Below are 12,462 nucleotides of genomic sequence, written 5' to 3'. Positions count from 1 at the left end.
GGGAAAATTTGAAGCATGCTTCATTTCTAAAGTCCGTCAGACTTTTGCGAAGCTAAAGTCCGTTGCAGCCCACACACGATCGGATAGTCCGCCGGACTCAGTCCGTCGGAGTTTGGATGTCGAAAAGTCCGCTCGTGTGTACGGGGCACAAGTGTGAGAAACCCGCCTCCAAATATGTCAGAGCCAGGTGGTGGCTCACCTCACAAGGGCTTCCTGTTCCCCTCACTTCCTGGAAGCAGCACTGACATCACCCAGCGTGCCCAGGTCTTGTGGGTTTGCTTGGCTGTCCGGGTCCATCCTCCAGCAGGGGATGACACACGGCACTGCCTGCAGTTCAGCACAGTTGATTCCTACAACCAGCCCAGCATCCCACAGCAGTTAGCAGAGTGCCCCCTCACCATTGTGGTTTCCATCCTGGACACCAACGGAGCTTGATCTCCAGCTTGCAGACAGTGGCTGTCTATCACCTCCTTTCCACCGGGCTGTCCTCGTTCTTCACATGGTTTGGGTCATCTATTTTCCAAGTCCAAACAGCAAGCCACCTGGAAGATGTTAACCCCTTCCCATCCGTATGTCATTGTGGTACTGTTTTTGCTTTTAATATTTTAATAATTTCATCTACACTGGCAATGTGTTTTTATGACTGATTGCTGCTCAAGATCCTTGCCTTCTCAAGATCCTCCAGTTTTCTGCAGTTTTTGTTCACCTTTACAGTGCAAAAAAGAAGAACTGGTATCAACTGAGATGAATACTTCTTGTAAACCTCAGCTGGTAGGCCATCTGCTCCCATAATGTGCCATAATATACCTGAGCCAAGGCTGTAAGAAGTTCCTGTTCAGTCAGTGGGGCATTAAGTGTTTTGGTGTCTAATGTTGCTAATTTAGGCATAGGGTATGCATCTAAAAATACATTCAGCTCTGTTTGGGATGGGCGTTTTAGAGGAGTATACTGTACTCTATGTATAACTCACAAAATATTTTAATAATGTCTGGAGTGGCTTGGTATGTTACCCTGTGAATATACTATGGTCTAAATATGAGTAAAGGTCTGCTGTGCCATAGTGAGCATGGCCAGCATGTGCCCTGTGGTTTCACCCTCCTGACAGCGTCCCCAACCATGCACGTTTGGTGTCATCCGATGGAGTAGCAATATAAGCAGACTCAGTTCTTTGCACCTCTGATAGTACAAAGGTTTCCCATGACTTTGTATCACTCTCTACCATTAATAAGGGTAATTGTCCCCTGACACAGGATCTAGATTTGGGAGCAAGGACAGCCAAAAGGGAGGGGTTTAGCCTCCAAAGGGTTCTTCCAGGCCGAGCTGGAACAGAAAGCTCAACCTAGAATGGAGAAGGATCAGAGATATTTCTGACTTTGTACCTAGACTGGCCCAATAACGGAAGCAGTGTCCTATTTCGAAGACCCAGATCTATCCTAGCCCCCCCCCAGAGGTAGCAGAGCCACACGAATACTATAGTGGATTGGGATATCTCATCCTACACACATCCAGCAAGCCGAGTTCCCCCAACAGGCAGCGGCAAACACTGTTGGTCCCCTAGGTATGGGATGTGTACTGGTGTGTAGACCTGTTGGTTTATCTTTATTATGATCTAGGTAAATATTGAAATCACTCACCGCTAGCAGTGGTATCTCTGGAAGTCTTTAGGGTCTCAGTTGAGAATGGTGGAGGAATGTATATGCCCACTATAATACAATGTAAGCCATATAAAGAACACAGAAAAAACTTTTGGATCAGTAAGTACATTCAGAGAGGAGAACAAAGTCCCCTGATATATGAGAACACTTAGTCCCCTAGAATATGAGGAGTGTATAGCACTGAATTGATGGCTGAACTGCCTCTGTGGAAATTTTAGTATCTGCCCGGATGAGCATATTAGATCATAATAAAGATAAACCAACAGGTCTACACACCAGTACACATTACATACATACATTACATTACAGAGGCATCCATATGTTTCATAGTATGAAGAACGTTTATTTGGACTATTTGGGCCTCTGGCATTCCAGGACAAGACCCTCGGTTTGATAGCCATGGTCCCATAGATGCAACACCAATTTCCCCAGAAACAGGAAGCATTGTCTCACATATCCTCATGAGCAGAGCAACCATAGGGAGAGTATCCTAACATCACACAAACTGTCTGGGCAGTGACAGGACACACAAGGATAGAATAAACATAGATTGGCACAGCACCTTGTTAGTAACACTCTAGAAAGCACAAACTGGTCAATACGAATGCTGGGCCACTTGATAGAACAAAGAAACCAGTCTTGGGGCAACCAGGGCCCTAGAAAAGATAACAGAAAAACTGTCAGTCCACATAGGACCATATAGAGAGCAAGAGTAGAAGCTCAACAGGAGGGTTAAAGGTCCCTCTGCAGCGAATAAGGTAGTAGGAACTGTACCAATTAACTAGCAACAGTATAATGAAATTTCGCCTTTGCTAAGGATAATACTGGGCAGGTATTGAGAGCTGCAATGAGCACCCATATAACTGGTGCAATCAGGTAGATGCCAGACTTCACTCCTGCAAGGCTCATATGGTCTTTCTTCTCTATCCAGCCATTGTGCAGCCATGTTGGGTTTGTCAAAGAAATTAACCTACCCCTTCACCACAACCTGCAACCAAGCTGGGTAGAGCATTGCATATCGTAATTCTAGAGATCTAAGGCACCGATTCACATCAGTGAAGTTTTCTCTCTGTTTTTGTAACTCCGCAGAGAAATCAGGAAAAAGTGATATTTTGGTATTGTCAGTTACTAAAGCCCCATACATGTTACGGGCCTTGGAGAGGATGATATCCCGGTCCTTTTAAATTTTAAAGTTTGAACAGGAACGGACGGGGATGTGCCCCTGGTGGTAGTGGGCGTGCTGGGACCCTATGTGCCCCTTCCACAGAGAACATGTTGGTGAACACATCAGTGCCAAATACAGTGATGAGCCATTGTTTTTTTCCCTTGGGCTTTTTCTGGTATACTGATGGCTCGCACGTTGTTGCACCTCAGTCGATTCTCCAGGTCATCTAACCGGACTGCATACTGGAAGGTAAGATGGACATTGTAACTGAGATCACGCTTCATGGGTGCTAATTCATCCTCAATGGAACTAACTCTCCCCTCCAAAACTGATGTCCTCTCTCTAAGCTTTTGCATGTCCTGTCTAATAAACATAATCTTGGTTTTTACCCCCTTGACTTCATCTGTGAGAGCAGCCAGAAACATGTTACAAGTAGTAACCAAAGAAAATGTGTCTCAGAGGGACGGTTCAGGATACTTTAGTGTTGACTGTGACTCAGATGTCTGCCAGGTTATTCACTGCATCCCAGTCAGATCTAGATCTATTGCCATCCTCTAGTGGAGCTCCTAAAGAGCAACCCTAAGGATCCTCCAGTGCTAAGGAAGGGTTCAGATTATCTTTAGGCAGGGTTTTGGAGAAGAGCTTATGCACCACTTCCCTGTATTTCTCCTTGGCGGGTTTTCTGTGAGCCGGCGCCATCTTGGCCCACGAGGTCTGCAGACCAGTGTTCTTTCTGCCACTTAGCCATCTCAGTCAGCCACGTTGGACCCTCGATTTGTAGTCTGGAGCAGCAGGGAACTTTCAGTGTCCTCGGGAGAGGAAATGGACCAGTAAAAAGGATTGCCCTCAGGATAATAGTAAGGATGTTTAGCAGAGAGAGCTCAGGAAATGGCTGGCTACATCCGCTGCTCAGTCACGCCCCCCTGGCCTGTCAGTTTAGGTTGATGCCCATGTCTTGGTAGATTTGCAGTTGTGCCATACTCTTTCCCTTTTCCATCATGGATTGAACAGTACTTTGAGAGATGTTCAAAGCTTGAAATATTTTTTTTATAACCTAACTCTACTTTAAACTTCTAAACAACTTTATCCTTGACCTGTCTTGTTCCTTGGCTTTCATGATGCTATTTGTTCACTAAGGTACTCTAACAAATCTCTGAGAGCTTTACAGAACATCTGTATTTATACTGAGATTAAATTACACACAGGTGGACTCTATTTACTAATTAGGTGACTTCTGAAGGTATTCGGTTCCACTAGGTTTTAATTATGGGTATCAGAGTAAAAGAGGCTGAAAACAAATGCTTGCCATACTTTTCAGATATCTATTTGTAAAAAAGTTGGAAAACCATTTATCATTTTCAAAAGAATTCACAATTATTTGTCACTTTGTGTTGGTCTATCACATAAAATCTTAATAAAATACATTTACATTTTTGGTTGTAACATGACAAAATGTGGAAAATTTAAAGGGGTATTAAAATTTTTTCAAGGCATTGTAAACTAAATGTTAGTTTCCCAACCACTGGCAGTGGAATAAGAAGTTTAAAGGGGTATGAATACCTTTTCAAGGCACTGTAAATGAAATGTCCCTTTCTTAACCATTGGCAGTAGAGTAAGGAAGCTGTGATATAGTATTGGGAGAAAAATTTGCTACTATAGAATAAGTTTGACTACTGCTAAATAGGCTAAAATTCTGGTGTTTGGACAAACACCCAAGCTTGTCTTCAGAATGAACTAGGAGCTCATCCCTAACCATCACTTCTACTTGGGAAATGTATCAATTATTCTTCACTTTCCTAATTCTTCATAATGAACTCACTAATAAAATAATTGTGCAACAATGTAGTTATTAGGGAACCTCTTCTTGTCCCTTTTCTTCAACGTGGCCCCAGTCCTTTATTATTAGATACTTCCCCACAAGTTCACAGGAATTCATTATGATTGTTTCAAACCACCATCACAGATCCGAGAACTTGTGATTGGCCGCAATTGGTGTGCGACTGCTGCACTAGACAATTTCCTGAATACAGGACCTCTACAAGTTTAGTTTAAAAGTAATTCACATGGAGACTTCCAATCCCTGATAACGCCTTGTATGGGGAAACACGTCAGGCAAGGCTAGCGCTGTGACACCAGCACGCACGCACAGGTTGACAGCCATTGCAGCTGTGCTTATCGTAGCTGTTTGCTTATACAATCATCATAGTCTGTAAGTGCAATTTTTCTTACAAATAAACCTGTAGATGCAGTTTAGCGCTGTGAGTTCTCTTATTTGTCTCTAATGCATGCTGGCTGGTGAAGTCCAAACTGTTTATCACCTTTTCACAGCTACCATGTCAAATAGTGACTGATCAAGACAGTTGAAATATTGGTCCTCCAAAGGGGAATACATTTAAGTGCACTGCTGATGATCTCCTTATGTGACATCCTATTGGTCTGGTAAGCAGCCTGCTTGCCCTAAGGAGCACAGTTGTGACACAGCACCACTTTTCATAATTTTTCAGCACAGAAGACTCTTCCCCCACACCTGGATGGACTTTTGTTTGGATTGTTAATTTTTTTTATGAATTAACATTTGGTTATTCATATTTATTAACATATGAACTTTTTTTGCACTTTTACTTTGATGGGAAATATGTGTTATTTAAGTTTGTACACATGATCTGCACTTTATCATTATTATATATTGTTAATTTGAAGGTGACAGACAAAACGTTCCTATAATTTCCCTCAAAACATAATACAATGCATGTCAAACAAATGCAGTGGTAATATACTGTACATTCCACACTCCAACACCTCAGTATAGAAAAATGTATTTTGCGTAAAGGTTTCAATTGACTACTCAACACCCTCAGTTAGATTATCCAAACGGTCCAACCATTTCCATAATATTTATACAGTCAGGGTCCATAAATATTGAGACATCGGCACAATTCTAATCTTTTTGGCTCTATACACCACCACACTGGATTTGAAATGAAACCAACAAAATGTGCTTTAACTGCAGAGTTTTAGCTTTAATTTGAGGGTATGTACAGCAAAATCAGGTGAACAGTGTAGGAATTACAACAGTTTGTATATGTGCCCCTCACTTTTTAAGGGACCAAAAGTAATGGGACAGATTAACAATCATCCATGAAACTTTCACTTTTTAATACTTGGTTGCAAATCCTTTGCAGTCAATTACAGCCTGAAGTCTGGAATGCGTAGACATCACCAGACGCTGGGTTTCATCCCTGGTGATGCTCTGCCAGGCCTCTACTGCAACTGTCTTCAGTTCCTGCTTGTTCTTGGGGCATTTTCCTTTCCGTTTTGTCTTCAGCAAGTGAATTGCATGCTCAATTGGATTCAGGTCAGGTGATTGACTTGGCCATTGCATAACATTCCACTTCTCTACCTTAAAAAACTCTTTGCTTGCTTTTGCAGTATGCTTCAGGTCATTGTCCATCTATACTGTGAAGCGCTGTCCAGTGAGTTCTGAAGCATTTTGCTGAATATGAGCAGATAATGCTCGAAACACTTCAGAATTCATCCTGCTGCTTTTTTCAGCAGTCACATCATCAATAAATACAAGAGAATCAGTTCCATTGGCCATATATGCCCACGCCATGACACTTCCACCACCATGCTTCACTGATGAGGTGGTATGCTTTGGATCATGAGCAGTTCCTTTCCTTCTCCATACTCTTCTCTTCCCATCACTCTGGTACAAGTTGATCTTGGTCTCATCTGTCCATAGGATGTTGTTCCAGAACTGTGAAGGCTTTTTTAGATGTTGTTTGGCAAACTTGAATCTGGCCTTCCTATTTTTTAGGCTCACCAATGGTTTACATCTTGTGGTGAACCCTCTGTATTCACTCTGGTGAAGTCTTCTCTTGATTATTAACTTTGACACACATACACCTACCTCCTGAAGAGTGTTCTTGATCTAGCCAACTGTTGTGAAGGGTGTTTTCTTCACCATGGAAAGAATTCTTCGGTCATCCACCACAGTTGCTTTCCGTGGTCTTCTGGGTCTTTTGGTGTTGCTGAAGTCACCGGTGCATTCTTTCTTTTTAAGGATGTTCCAAACAGTTGATTTGGCCACACCTAATGTTTTTGCTATCTCTCTGATGGGTTTGGTTTTTCAGCCTAATGATGGCCTGCTTCACTGATAGTGACAGCTCTTTGGTTCTCATATTGAGAGTTGGCAGCAACAGATTCCAAATGCAAATAGCACACTTGAAATTAACTCTGGACCTTTTATCTGCTCCTTGTAAATGGGATAATGAGGGAATAACACACACCTGGCCATCACATTTAAAAAAAAACTATTGAAAATTATATAGACTGATAAAATTACTCCGTGTCACTAGCTATAATATTATTAGGTGTATCATCTCACCCTTATATATTATCTATTTTTAAAATGAAGCGCAACACAAATTATGTGCAAACAAACCTACATTAAGAGTGTATCAGCTAAAAGTCAATAACTAATGTGCTCATGTCTAGCAATTAGCCTACAGCTGAGTGGCCAGCTCAGAGAAGGAAGGGTTCAGGCCAGCCCTGACACTCTGAGGGATAGGTGTGCTCCTCTCCCAAGGTCACCCAGGCAATTATAAGGGATAAAAGAACAAGACTATAGTGTTCTCTGTTTTCATAATTTTATTAATCCCCCGCTAAATAAAACACTTACAAAATAACTTTAAAATTGCGCAAATCTAAAATACTCTCGTTAGCCAGCTCACCAATACAGACTCATTTTCAGTGGTGGCAATGTAGCAGACTTGGCTCCCCTCTCCTAAATGTGTACAAAGTTCTTATTGGACTTCTTCAGTTAAAATGATGAAAACAGAGAAAACGATGGTCTTGTTCTTTTGTCCCTTCCCAGGCAGACCTCGGGACAGGAGGTACACCTGCCCCTCAGGGAGACACAGAGTGAGGGGAGCCGAGCTGTCTAGAGAGAGCGGTGCAGCAGCTAGCGGAAAACAGGTGTTCCATCTAGTCACCTGAGGGGGGGTGAATCTCAGGAAAGGAGACATACCTGACCCTTGGAACATACACAGAGGACAAGAGAAAGTCATTTTGGATTGAAAGAGTACTGGTTATATGGACTTTTAGGTGATACACTCTTAACATTTCCATAATATACCTGCTACAATCCTACCACATGTTTCTACTTGCTCCCCATTTATTTCTTCAGCCATTTATAGAGAAATGTTTTCCTGTTCCATGTCACCCAATACATACCTTATCTCAGAAACATCAATACAATGTATCTTGCAGTTTCTCATAGCTGTCTATAATGTGAAAGGGTTCATTTTGAAAATAAGTTAATCACTGTGCCCAATTCAACCTTCTATTTTTCTTCCTTCACTCTAGAATGGTAATATGTTGAATTTTAAACCAAATAATGGATTAGGGTATTTAGCGGAAATAAAAAGCTTGCACTCATTCTGATGAATATTGGGAAACTCACACAGTGCCAGCCTCAGCCTACACAGAGATTTTCCAGCACAAGGGACCACAATCTAAGTGCCATCAGAGAGTGATCAACAATGGGGTTTGTTAACTAAACAGTTAACTCATTACACACCAAAACAGCTGCCATCACATGTTCTAACGGCACTGAACAAGATTGATCATTAAGAAATGGCTGTAATACTCGTTGTCACATGGACAATTTCAAAATTCTGCCGGTTCAGCGGGGTCGAGATTCAGCCTAAGGGAAGGTTGATCTTACCCAAGTTGATTCATCAATTGACTTGGGTACAACCAGCCTGTCTGATTTTTCCCCATGCGATTATTGCCAGCAAAAACAAAATGTGCCGATTCCCCCATCCCCATATTTGAGATGGAAGGGGGAATCAATGCCCCTGTGCTATTCGACTTCTGTACAACAAGGGTAACCATACATTGATTGAAATTCAGCCAGTTCAGTATTTTGATCCATGTACGACCGGCTTAAATGGTATCTCAAAGCTGGAACCCCCAGGGAAACACCATATTCACCACTGAGTTTCTTTTTTAGGATTTGGACTTTGACCATCTCATTACTGTCTGTCACACTCATCATATAAACAGGGCACAGAAAAAGTAATCCTGCAAAACTGGATTTGGCCCAATACACCTTAATTATACTTATTTTTTTTCTACATGGACTGAAATAATGAATAAAGTCACACTTTTTTTTCCCAACACTGAAAATCTGCTTTATTATTACCTTCAAAATGGCATTGAAAATTGCGGAAGGCTATTAAATGACTACTCAGTACTTATATCTCCAAATATCTTGAGCTTTTCATCACTTTAAAGTATTCCTGTTTCTGAAGCAATCTCTTGATCATCATTAATAAGTAATATCTTTGACCAGGCTAATGCTATCCCACTTTAACACGAAAACTATTTCCATAGATTTAGCGATAAAGGGGGAAAAATGGCATATCACTGCAAAACACAGTTCACTTTTATTTTTAGAATACAACTTTTGTATAATACGAAATGATGTAACAAAATAGAATTATCTTTTTAGTGCTCTAGAAAGATATTGCCATCTTAAAGCAAATGTATAATTGTCTTAGTTTATAAATGTCATACTTTCTAATACTGTCCTAAAATCAATCGCATTCCCTCACTGGGTGACATTTAGTTTATTAAAGCACCGTGTATACATAAACAATTGGTATTTTTTTTCACAAAAAATACATTTTTCACCTCTTTATTTTTTTTGCCACTCGGTTCTACTGACCTCTTACAGTTTCGTTATGTCTTCATGCTCCTGCTACAGTACTTGCAGCAAATCATTGCACAGGACTAACTTTTTAATAATGACAGTGGCAGCCATGTCTATTTCTTCCAAATCATAAATGAAGCAGTGCTGTAAAATTCCCAAATAATTATTTCCACCAACCAAACATAAACAACTATTGCATTATATTATTACTATAATAAATCATAATAAAATTGAGTTTTTGGAACACAATTTAGGAAATAATTTTTCAAGCCAGAAATATATTACAACATAACTAATGTAAAATGTGCCAAATAATGTTTTTCTGATTTCTATTCACTGAGAGCAAGTAAAATATATTCATATACATGATTAGGGCAAAATTCCATGTGCCCTAAAGCTTTTCTGGCATGTCAACAAAACACAGGATTTCTGACTATTTACTCACATTGTAATAATGGCACTCTCACAAAACTTTTTGAGAATGTTATGTTGAAGTCTGTTGAAAACATTTAACAATACAATAATGTAGTATCTGAGTGTGAAATACTAAAGTTTAGAATAAATGTATAGCAAATTATTGGTCTTATCTATATCCATTTACAGTAAGCATTTGCATATCAAGGTCCATGAACATTTACTTACCTATACTATTAAAATGTCTAATACTGTGTTATTTGCAGATCATAATGGAAGTGGCCTAGCCTTTTTTGAGATTTCAGATAAAACATTCATGCCTAAAACTGCAAATTCTCCTGCGTGAATACTTGGGCTAATATATTTATAGTATTAGGTTTATTGTTGTACATGTTCTTTGGGGAGCAGTTTTATCAAAAAGTCTCCCAAAGGTTTCAGTTTGCAAGAAATTCATTATTGCAAATTGTAATCATGACATATTTCATCTAGGGAAAGCATCCTACTTACAAAACAAGTAATGGAGTTCCATCTGATAACCATATTACTATCTGTGATTTGGCAATTCTATTATGATTAAACTAACTTACAAATAAGTAGCTATGTGTACTTTAATATTCTGCCACATTACACATCTGCCACCACTAGGACTAATACAATCTAGAACATTGGTCAGTAATTTTTACCAAATGATAAAACTTATGTAATATCTTTCAAAGTGGAGCAATGGTCAAAACAGACATATACTATTTATTGTACCTATTACAAACATCCTATAGGCTACAAATACAGCGTCAAGCTTTTTGTCTTTTTAGTGCACTAAATATTTTGGTACTACTTTGTGAAAACCGATTTAAACAGTTGTAAATTTTAAAATTTTAGCTTTTAGGATAAGATTGCACAGAAAAATGAAAAATAAAAACGGTGTACCGTAGAAAACATTATTTTCAAAACATCATCTTTTCTTAATTGGCTTTTATGTATACTTTATTACAAAAAGCATGAAATAGATGTCTAAAAGTGACAATAACCATTTTTTTAAAGTTGAACTTTAAAAAAATGATGTTCTTTAGCAAGGAACATACATCCCACATTAATAATTACACTACAAAAAACTAGTGTGTGCTATAAATTTCCTCCAGCATTGATCTTGTTTCTACTTGCTGGAGGTTGCCATTTTGCTGACGCCCGGAGCCCCTGTACAGAAGTAAATCATAAAGTGGAACAAAACCCATCGATTTAACAGTTTAAAAAACAGTGACATTCCTGAAATGCCGGGATTGCTAACTGTCACATTTGCTTGTTTTCTCAACCAAACTGTCAAACCTTTAAATAGCTGGTGTTATAAATGGTCACATGTGCAGCACCATGGCAGTTGCAGATCAAACAGAAATAGCTTCCCTGGCTATAAAGGATAAGAGGGTTTAATTTTGCCTTAAGGCTGTCAGCAGATCGGCCTCAACAAACTCGGCAGTGCTTAAAAGTGCCTAAAAATAGAAAGCAACTGAGCATGTGCAGAGCAGGGTGAGACTGAGTATTATTGAATTATAAACAGCATAGACCAGGGGTCTTCAAACTATGGCCCTCCAGTTGTTCAGGAACTGTAATTCCCATCATGTCTAGTCATGTCTGTGAATGTCCGAGTTTTACAATCCCTCATGGGATGTGTAGTTCCACAACAGCTGGAAGGCTGTAGTTTTGAAGATCCCTGGTATAGATGCTTATTTTTAATGTTTTACATACCTGCTATACCTGTAAAAGAAGTCAGCCTGAAGTGATCTAGCAGGACTTAACTTTCTGACTAAAGTTCCACTTTAAGAACAAATCATTTTTAAATTACAGCATAAATTAGATGGTGGAGAAGGTGGAGAAGGTCCAACAAAAAAAAAGAAAAATACAGCCCTAAATCTTTTTTGGGCGTTCTACATTTTTATATTGCCTCATATTAATTAAGCCAACTTATTTTGGGGCTTCAGAGTGTCCCCTTTATTGGAGCTTTCATAGTTGATAGGGAGAGGAAACATCATTGATGCACTGAAGTTTAAAATTCACACTGAAAAAAATATCCAGGCACATGCAAAGAAAATGTAAATAAAACAGTGTTTTTGCTTACATGCGACTGGATGATGAAATCCAGCAGAGGTTTAGGTGTCTGTCTTTTGCAAATATCTCCTAAACTGTGTAGGTTTAGGAGATATTTCTTGCACCTACAGGTAAGCCTTAATTTAACACAAAAACTTGGAAACAAATTACAAAGGTTTCAATGGCTTGATGTTTGGTTAACATGTATTAAAATGGTCCCATTAAGCTCTACAACAATAACTAGTTTGATGGTTTCTGTTTTAATCATCCATTAAAGTCCTGAAGAAGAAGGCATTCTAAAGCACACATAACTTGGCATGGTTTATAACTAAATATGGAATTTATTATCTATATAGCCACTTTGTTGAGGAAACACTTTCATCCTGAAAAATCTGTTATTTTTGGCCCAAATTAACTATAAAATAATTTCA

This window comes from Lithobates pipiens, unplaced genomic scaffold, assembly GCF_037356315.1.
Source record: "Lithobates pipiens isolate NorthernLeopardFrog02 unplaced genomic scaffold, aLitPip1_a1.2 Scaffold_11, whole genome shotgun sequence".
Taxonomy (NCBI): Eukaryota; Metazoa; Chordata; class Amphibia; order Anura; family Ranidae; genus Lithobates; species Lithobates pipiens.
The sequence above is the reverse complement of the archived record's forward strand: the minus strand, read 5'-3'. Positions refer to the sequence as shown.